The sequence below is a fragment of the Phascolarctos cinereus genome, unplaced genomic scaffold, assembly GCF_003287225.1.
Source record: "Phascolarctos cinereus isolate Bilbo 61053 unplaced genomic scaffold, phaCin_HiC Scaffold_5;HRSCAF=322, whole genome shotgun sequence".
Classification (NCBI taxonomy): Eukaryota; Metazoa; Chordata; class Mammalia; order Diprotodontia; family Phascolarctidae; genus Phascolarctos; species Phascolarctos cinereus.
The window spans coordinates 381,363,454-381,374,339 of NW_027555958.1; positions in this window are offsets into that span (position 1 = coordinate 381,363,454).

Below are 10,886 nucleotides of genomic sequence, written 5' to 3' on the forward strand. Positions count from 1 at the left end.
CCCGCGCGGCTGGCCTGCTGTCTGACCACGCCCCCTGCGGGAGCATGCTTGGCCACGTCCCCAGAGGAACTCAGGCCACGCCTCCAGTGGGCGTGACTACCTCTCTGAGGCCGCTCCTCCTCTCTCATCCCGCCGTCCGGCCACGCCCCTCCTCTTCCTTGACTCCTTGTCCTTCCCACGCCCTCGAATCTTCGCTCGTCTCTCTATTCCCCTTACTTTGGATTCCAATCCCAAACCTCTCATATGCTCAAGCCTCCCCGGGGCTGCCGCATACTCACCTAAAAAAGTGGAGCTTCTCTCAAATCCTACAAGTCCTTTCAAAATCACCTGCTACCCTTTGCTCCACGTGCTAAAGACGAGATGCCCTTCTTGCCAATGCCAACCCCTCTTCTTGTGCCCTGTGTCTCCCTGGCAGATCGGCCCTGTGATCATCCCGTTTCTCTCTGTAATTTTCAGTCTCTCTCCATATCCACTGGCTCCTCTCGGCTTATAAACATGCCTACCTGGGCATTCTACATCAATTAAATGGCATTTCAATGCCTTCCCTTGCTATCAGACTACTGCTTTTTTTCCTCTTACAGCCAAAGCCCTAGAAAAACTTGTCTACAGTCATTGCCTAGACTTTCTCATCGCCTACTCACTTCTCTACCCTCAAAAGAAATCTATCTAAAGTTACCAATGATATCTTAGTTGCTAAATGGGGGTGCACTTTTCTTCTTAATCTTTTTTGTTAGGGTCCCTTTTGGCTATCTTATGAAGCTTTTGGACCCCTCAGTGTTTTCAAGTGCATGAAGTAAAATTCAAAGGAAAACCAATTAAACCAATTATGTTATAATGCAGTTATAAAAAAAATCTTTTTAATGAGTTCATGGATCCCAGGTTAAGAACCCCTGTCCTGAATATTTCATAACACGGTTCTTTTCTAGTTCTCCTACCTGTTAAGCTGCTCTTTGTTACCATCATCCATGTCCCACCCCTTATGTGAGACTGTATTCTTCAGCTCTGTCCTAGGCTCTCCTCTCTCTCTCTCTCTCTCTCTCTCTCTCTCTCTCTCTCTCTCTCTCTCTCTCTCTCTTCTCTTTCTTTCTCTCTCTCTCTGTCTTTTGATTTTATCAGTTCCCATATGTTCTATTATCTCTCCACAATTCTCTTAGATCTATATATCCAGACCTAATCTCTTCTGAATTCCAGCCTGATTGGCATGATAGTACCAAAGAACAAACAAACCAGGCATCTGAGCTCAGAGTACCACCCTAGACTATGGAAAGAGATGGCCTTCTGCTACAACAAACTTTCTTGCTTTTACATTTCATGGGACCAGAAGAATCAAAGTGCTGTCCCATGGGGTCAGTGCCATAGTCCATTCCATTCATCACTTCCTTTCTGGCCAAGGCAGAAAGCCAAGTGTTGTCAGAGGGCATTCTCAACATCAAAGTGAGGAGATATCATGAAGTCCCACTCCTCCCCCAACTTTTTACTTCACAAAGAAGAAACTAAGGCCTAGAGAAGCAAAATGATTTGCCCAAGGCCACACAGGAAACAGCAGAGCTGGGATGGGAACTCAGGTCCAATGGCTTTAGCTTCTTCTGCCATAATAATGGTAATAATAGCTAGTATTTAAATAGCACTATAAGGTTTACAAAATGCTTTACAAATATCTCATCCTCTTGTGAGAGGTGAACTCTTAGAAGTGAAGCTTCTTGGGGGGGGTCAATGGTTCTTGTTGAGTGGGATAAGGGGTCCTGTGAAGCCTTTTTAGAAGAATAGATAGAAATTGTATCGAGACTCAAGGCAGGCATAGCAGCCCAACAGGCCTAAGTTTCAATTTGCTAGAAATCACCACTTTTATGCCATTGTTATCTCAGTAGTTAAAGTTTGTCAAGCCTGAAACCCTTGAAACCACCCCCTGTATTTTTTTGTTAACACCTGTTGCTATATTCCAGTTACAGTGGCAACCTTGCCACAACAGCACAGCATCTAGCTTGACTGAACATTTTTAATTGCTTCTTTGGTATTACTTCAGCAAACTAAGGGGCTAAATATAGATATGTATATTGTTTCTTTGTTTTGTTTCTGTTTCTATGGTAGATTTTCACGTTTAGATTGTGAGCCAAACATTGGCCAGTTGGTGGGAGGGGGCTTTTCCCATTAGGGTTATTTAACCTGGCTTTTGCTTCTGTAATTTGTCTCCCCTCATCAGAGCATACTGGTGGAGGGACACCCTATTCTCAAGAATAGAAAATAAAAATAAACTTTCTGTTCCTATCTTGAAATACCTCTAAGAGTGTGTTTTTTAATTTGAGTCGCATCCCACACACTCTCAACATCTCTGGGAAGGTAGGTGCTGTTATCACCCCCATTTTACAGATGAGGAAACCAAGGCAGGGGGGAGGTTAAGTGATTTGCCCAGAGGTCACCCAACTAGGAAGCATCTGAAGCTGGATTTGAACTCAAGTCTTCCTGACTCCGGATTCAGCACTCTACCCACTGAACCACATAGGGGCCTACTAAGATTCCTACAAGACCCTGAATGTTCAGAGGGCAAACCAACTTCACACAACCCCTTGATTCTTTTAATCACCCTTCCCAGGCACTTCTTCAGCTTCCTATGCCTTTCCCATGGTCTGAATTGTTTAAGTGGAGTGAATCAGGAGATGAGTAGCTAGTCCAGGAATGGGATGCAACCCACCCCAGCTCCCCAGGAACAGTGCCAGCACTGAGCCTACAGCAACAACAAAGCAGATCTTTACATAACAGGACATGTAACTAGAAAATCTATTAAAGCGCTTATCAGTTACAAATTTGCCAACATGCATGCTAGAAATATTTCCTCACTCTGAGACAAAGGCAGCTAGGCAACATGGAAGATAGAACCCTGAGAATCAGAATTCAGATTCAGCCTCAAAAAACATATTAGCTGTGTGACCATGGGCAAGTCACTAAACCTTGATTGCCCCCCCCCAAAAAAGGGCAATTAAAGCAAAACCAGTTGACCCAGCAACCATATTTGACAGTATTTGTTGAATTGAAGGTTTACTGAATTTCATTTAGCTTTTACAACAACCTTGTAAAGTGGGTAGTGCCAGGGTTATCTTCATTTTAGACATATGGAAACTGAGCCCAATACAAACTTTAGGTCACTTTGTGAGTGATGGAACTGAGATTAAAATCTAGGTCATTTTGACTCCAAGGGATTCAATGTTCTTTCCAGTGCCCCAAAACAAAAGAATTTAGGTAGATTCTGGGGTTTGTTTTTAGCAGGATTGGCCAATAAACAAATAGCAAGGATGGTGACTGACTGGAACCATCAGTTTTATTTAGTTATAATTCAATTTTTTTAATTAACAAAAATATTTTTCTCTTTCCTTCCCAGCTTCATTGGAAAATAAAGAAAAAGACAATCCTTATAACAGATATTCAGAGTCAAACAAAACAAATTCCTATATGGGACCTGTGCAAAAAGTATCTGTTTCATTCTCAACTCTGAGTCCATAACCTCTCTGTCAGGAGGTAAGTAGAATGTGTCATCATAAGTCCCTTGGAATTATGGCTTGTCGCTATGTCACTATCAGGATGGAATGCTCAGTTTTTATTTTAACTTTGAAAAAATGGGCAAATGTCTGTTTTCTCTCCTTTCTATCTCCCCTGCCCCCACTGGGGAAAAGAAAAAGAAAACTCTCCTTACAAACATGGGAAATGGGGCTTTACCATATGCTCATCACCCACCTAAGATCACATGTAACAACATTATACATTCATAGGTAATGGAGGTACATTGGCATCGAGTATATAGAGGTTGTCACAAAAGTTGATGTTTTTAAAATGGCCTGATTCAGCAACTCAGATTTTTTTCCCCTCATATTTGCATCAGAGGGTAAAGTACTCCTTTGTTATTGTCAGGTAACACCATGTAGTAAGGAGGGAGGGCCCAAGGTCCCCCTCCTTCCCTCACTGGCTCCCTACTTTTAGCCTTATGGTCCTGAGAAAGTAGCCTGGGCCTATGGCTTTTTTGTTTTTACTTTTCCATCACGGGTGCAGGGATTGGAGCATGAGTCACGGAGATCCAAGAAGCGGGATGTTGGAGCACTCCAAGCATTGACCTCTGAGGAGCTCAGGTCTAGGGCAGGAGCCTAGAAGAAGCAGAACTTAGGGTGACTAATCTGAAGTAAATAGCCCTTTGTAAAAACTCATCTAGTGTAAAGTGATGAAATGGAACTGGGGTACTAGTCTCTGGGCCTCTAAAAATGAGGGGAGTACAACCAGTGGGAGGTTGAGCCCAGGTTGGAGAGGAGACACCCCACAATCCTTTCAGGATACTAGAGTAGCCCATGGGGTAAAATATAACAGGTCTGGTCTTTGGACAGACTAATCATGTTATATGTGAATAGTCAAACGAAACAAATTCCAGCTTTGGACATGTCCAAGAAGCATATGTCTTATTATGCCCCCGACTCCACTACTTCCTTGTCAAGGAAGTGGGAAGTATATTGCATCATCAGTATTCTGGTTTTTCAGAGTGGAGCCATCAATTTTATCTGAAAACATCAGGCCACCAGGGGGTGCTGTAATGCAAGGGAAGAATACGCACCGTAATCAGTAGCCTTCACTGTACTCTCCTAATTTGCAAGCGCTTTGCATGTTCAAAATGACGCCCTCTCACCAGTCCCAGGTACCTTTGAACCCTTAGGATCCTCCCACAGAGGGCCAGATCTTGAGACAAGGAAGGCTGGAGCAGGTGGCTGGTCTTCTTTCTGATGGCGCATCGCCTCTCAGACTAAGGAACTTAGTTACCTGGGCAAAGATAGGAACCACAAACAGCCTCCTGGCTGTTGCCTTGTTTGCCTAGTCATTTAGTTTGGGAGTCAAAACAGCATGTTGAGTTCAATCTTGGTTTTGTTCCTTTCAGCCCAGGTGTGTCGTGTTCGGTTTGAAACCTTAAACCATTTACTTCTTGGGCACTTCAGCCTCGGGATTCTCTTCATTTAGAAAACTTTCTGATGATTGGTTCTAAATAATGAGAGTTCCTTCCATGATTTGTTAAACTGAAAAGGCACACAGCTGTGAACATCATCTGGCTAACAAACCTCTGTGGTTAACCAAACATAAAGCACAAAAGGGAGGACGTTTGCTGATACTGTTAAAGACCTATTGATAGTAATGGGCTCCTCTTTCTGTAGTACTCTCGTCTGGGGAGAGTAGTACTTCAAAGACCTCTAATGCCATTCATGTGGGTACTCCCTGTATTGGCACAGACTTCAGTCCATGGATAGTGTAGGAGATGGTCTTCGAGAGCTGCTGTGAGTGGAAAAACTCGCCACGCAGTCATGTTCAGATGACAGATGTGCAGTTAATCAACTGACTCAAACTTGAAGCCTTTCTAGGTTGTCCGGGCCTGCTGGAGCCTGGGCTCCAATAGTACAGCCTCCAAGAACCCGAGGTTCCCTTCGTGTAACAAGGAGGAATCAGAGGATGCTAGTGGGCTTTCATCCACTCTTTTCCTACGCACTTAGGTAGCATAAAGGATAGAGCACTACGCCTAGACAAGGAGACCTGAGTTTGAATCCTAACTCAGACATTGTTAGCTGTGTCTTTCGATAAGTCACTTCACCTCTCAGCCTCAGTTTCTTTATGTGTAAAATGGGAATTAATATTGTGGTATAGGTCATAGCACGTCTAAGTACTTTGCACACTGTAAGTGTGCTTGTTGCTGTTTGGTTGTGTCCAACTCTTCATGACCCTGTGGTCCATACTGTCCATGGGGTTTTCCTGGCAAAGGTACTGGAATGGTTTGCCATTTCCTTCTCCAGCAGACCAAGGCAAACAGAGGTTAAGTGACTTGCCCAGGGTCACATAGCTAGTACACGTATGAATTCAGATTTGAACTCAGGTCTTCCTGACTCCAGGCTCATCAATCTACCCACTGAGACAGCTACCTCATACAGAAGTGCTAGCTATTTCCTTCCTTTGCTTTATTAGTTATCATAGCCTCCAAAGAGGATCCACCCAGCATGCTAAAGGCCTTCCTGTTTGTTTAACATATTTATGGATAATGCAGCACTCAGACCTGCACCCTTTTCAAATGACCCAAATGGCTCCTTTTCTTGCCAAATATATCTGATATCCAGATACGCTTACCTTTCTGGGTTTTTATGACTTCTCTCTTCTGGTTCACCTCCTCCATTTCTGACCATGCCTTGGTGTCCCCCAAACCACCACATCTTGTATAGATAAGGAATTACTTTAGGTTAACTTTCTAATTCTCACATCAGAATGTCAGTTCCTTCAGGGCAAGGCCTATTTATTTCCCTTTTGTCTTTGTGTCACCAGGGCTTCGGGTGGGTGCTGATTGATTGATGGATGCCATTTCTCCTATTCAAAACATCGTTGGTAATATCCCACAGCCTTCATGTAACCCAGGTCTTTTTTAGAAATTGAGATAATTTATTTGAAATGAACTTTTTGGCCTAAGAAAAACAGAATTTTGCAGCTTCTGAGGATAATTATGGGCGACTGAGCAAAACACCATACCATTTTAATGGCTTTTACATCAGCTGCAATTTTGAGTCTTCTAAGATAGCAGAGTCCTATGATCATCAATCACATAACATCAGTGCAGAATATTGATACTAAAAGGATGAGCTTTTGTTGAAAAGAGCACCTTGGGGTCACTGATGCAAAGCGCTGCCCATTTTCACAAAATATACACAGATTTTAGTTTAAGGAAAGCTATTGGTCTAAAACATAGGGTGAATGAAAGTAATAAGACATAACGTTGGAAATAAAGGTTAGACCCAAGTTGTGGAGAACCACAAAGTTTTGTTTTATCTTAGTGGAAAGAGGGAGCCATTTATGGTATATGGCAAATGAAATGTTTTTGGGGAGTGGAGAGGGGAAGGGACTTGTGATTTCATCTGTGTAGAGATCTCCCCATGTGCAAGGTCCCTCCACTGATTTGGATCGGTGACTCATCTGCTTATAGCCTTAAGAGTGTTGCTTGTCACCGAGTGGTTGGGTGACTTGACCAGTCACACAGCTAGTATGTGTCAGTGGCAAGACTTAAATCCACTTTTTCTTGATACCAAACTTGGTCCTCTACTTCTACTACACATATGGTTCTCTGCTTTAGGAATCAAGTGCCTGCTAGGTGCTGGGGATGTAAGTACAAAGAATGAAACAATCCCTACTCACAATGAGTTTACCTTCTACAAGGGGAGATAGGAAAGATTATTTTGGCAACTGAGTGAAGTATTGACTGCAGAGTGAAGAGACTGGAAACAGGAAGACCAACTATAATATCCCAGATAAGAAGCAATGTTGGTTTAAATTAGGGTATCAGCTATGTAAGTAGAATAAATAAAATCTGGCAACTAATTTGATACAGGGAATGGATCAAGGATAAATCAAAGAATCAAGGATGACTACAGCATTATGAATCTATGTGACTGGGAGGGTGGTGGTATCCTAAAAAAACTGAAAAGTTTGGAAGAATGGATTCAATTCAAACATTTACTGTCCTTATGCCAAGTACTGTGGTTACAAAACAATCCTTACCCTCAGGGAGCTTACATTCTTGGAGGCTAGGGCTGGGGGATACAGGATGTACATAGGTAAGCATAGGACAAAGAAAAATTAAGGACAGAATCCTAACAATTAGAGGGATCAGAGGAGGAGTTACTGAGGAAGTGACACATCGAGCCTTGAAGGAAGGTAAAGATTCTGAGTTTAGATGGAAAGATGATGACATATTTTTTATATTAGTTGAAACATTTGCCAGCTATTCTGCACTTTTCCAGGGAGGTCTCAGGGCATTTTGAAAGAAAGATTCAAAACATACAGGTGTGAAGCGTCTAAGTAGTTTACCAGCCATTGGCTTCCTTCATTTTTGGTCCTGGGCCAGATTTTATTCTTTGCCATATTCATCATGTCTACTTTCAATTCAATAAGCATTTATTAAGCACCTATATACTATCTATATTCAAGGTCTATTCTAGGTACTGGGGCTACAAAGACAAAGCAAAAGTGCCTCCCCTCAAGGGGTTTACTATTCACTGGGGGATACAACATGTGCACAAGTAAACTCAAAGCATCTACAATACAAAGTCATCAAAAGAGGAGAAAGTACTTTATAGCAGCTGGGGCAAGAGCTCATCTTGGAAGAAGCACCTGAGCTATGCTTTGAAGTTGCTGGGGATCAAGATGTTTAATCTGGAGGGTCTTGTCAGTGAATGTCTTCATGTAATGTAGTTAATGCATCAAACTTTGCAAGCATTGGTGCATAAACTGCAGGTCTGTTTGCTGAATTTGCTCATTGCTAATAGTGCCATTATCCCATTATAATTTTTGGTGCTTTCTTGGATAAAAACAAACTTTTCCAGTTTATTTACACAGCTGAGAACCTGTGAGGTGTTCTTCCAATATGTTACTTTTTGTCTGGTTTTCTTCAGAGACTGTTAATGAGGATATTATTTGGTTTCTCCAGTACTCACTGGCCAAAAACTGCACATGGACTAGCCACAACTTAATACTTGCAGAGGGTCTGAGGACTGACACTCTTCTCTGCCCCTTTATCCACAACTCCATGAATGTCATCATGGAGGTAGAAAACATCCACGTAGGACTGAGTGCTGTTTTGTGTTTTTGTTTCTTGGGTTGCCAGGACTGAAAAATTCATCACCTAGTGGCCAACCTTCTGGTGCTAAGCCTCTCCTTATTTAGCTAGGCAAGTCCTTGTAGAGCAGTGTTCAGCTAGGACCCCAACCTGGAGCCTTTCCAGTTTGGCAAACCCTGCCACAGCTTTGGACTCCACTGGGAATTCCAGGGTCAGGTCGCTTTCACATACTAGGAGCATGGCATCAAAGAATGTTAATGGAATCTTATACAAAATAGCAGTTTATACATATGTAGCCCTTTCACACATTTCATCTGATTCTCACACTGTATCTATGAGGCAGGTATTAGTTTACAGATGAGGAAATAGGCTTCGAGAGGTTGTGACTTGGCCAAGGTGATGGGCACACCAGGACTGAGGCCCACAAATCCAGTGCTATTTGCTATTTCTACTACATACCTCCTGCTAGAAAGGTTTTCTTATTGCCCCTTTTGCCTTTATGGTGCAAAACCCAGGTGTGTAGAGACCTGTATCTGAGCCAATTCTTCACAATGAGGACCCACTTCTCTTTTGTGGTTGTGAGTAGCACCCAAGAAATCATGGCAAACTGTGACCAACTTCACAAGTACAAGATGAGGCAGACATAGATGGATGATTCATTTGAAAAAAAAAAAAGTCTGGGCATTTTAGTGTATAGTATGGCAGTCAAATAAGCTAGCCTGATTTTAGACTGCATTAAGAGAAGCGTAATGGTGGTGACAGTCCCACTGGAAGCACTACGTACAATCCTAGACACATTTTAAGAACAATGATTAGCTGGAAAGTGTCCAGAAAAGGACAACCAGGATGGTGAAATATTTCAAGTCACGTCACGATGGTCAGCTAAAGGAACTAGGGATGTTTTAGTCTGGCAAAGGGAAGACTTAGGAGGCAACTGATATGTCTTCAAGTACTGGAGTGACTGCCACGTGAGAGAGACCAGACTACTTCCGCTTGGCCCTAGAGCAGAGGTTCTTAGCTTTTCTTTTGTCATTTACTTATCAGTCCATTGAAACCTATGGACCACTTCAGAAAAGTGGCTTTTAAAAAAATCCATTAATTGAAGGAAATCATGATTTCAGTTAGAAGTTAGTGAAAATAAAGATGTAACTCCCCATTCAAATTCACATGCCCCCTAAAATATGTCCATGGACCCATGCTTAAGAACCCCTACCATACAAAGTAGAACTACAGGCAAAGAGCAGAAGATGGGCTCTATTCCTAACCTGCAGGATGTTCTCCTTATCGCAGCAGCTTTTTCACCCTTCAAGTTCACTCTGCACCAGGCCTCAAACCGGAAGTATATGTGGTGTTGCGGCGCCTTCCTGTGATTGGTCAATGTCTCCCAGAACTGCCATTTTAAGGGAAGCAAGTACCCAGGCTAGTCCTGTCTTCATTCCTCTCTAGACTCAATTCTTGACTCTCCAGATTTTCTCTACCACATCCTGACCTGGGGAGGGAGAGGACAGTGGGGAATTCTAAAGCAGGGCAGAGGATAAGGATCATTAAGTGGTTTCTATCTGCTCAAAGCAGAATATTAAAGACCAACAAAAAAAGGGTACACAAAATTCCTCCATATTCTCAATATTACACCAGACTAAACTCAATGAAACTAAGTTATCCTTAGAGAGCTAAGATCTGAAAGTTTACTAGTTACATGACAAAACTGCATCACTGATCTAAAAGCTGGAAGACAAAAGACTTCTTTGCTCAGTCTTCAAGATTAAGAGTTTATTACATAGCACTTCACACTCAAACTCATGGCCCTCCATTTGTGACTAAAAATTTAGCTTGCCTTATCTTAGACAAGCCTCCTCAACTTTCGTAATGCAACACTGAATTTTCTCTGCAATTTAAAATCCTCAGCTTTAATTTGTTCTCTTAGCCTTCTTGTGCAAACCAATAATTAAAGAGCTAAGTTTTCTTTAAAAAACAAAAACACAAAAAACCCCACTGCATTTAAAAAATTCACTGAGTACCTAACCAGGGCTAGGTCTACGTGCACATGCCCTAACAATGCTTACAATGAATTTGTTTTCCATTTCACACACAAGCAGTTGTAAGCACAGTCAATAAACTGACGCCTTGGAGACGGACTGTTTAATTCATCTTTGTGCTTCTTATAATGGCGAGTACATAATTAGCACTCTGTAAAATGCATGCTGTTGGCCATGTTGCAAATATAAGTGATTGGTCATACTTTCTAGCATATCATAATGATTTAGTCAAGAAGTATCTA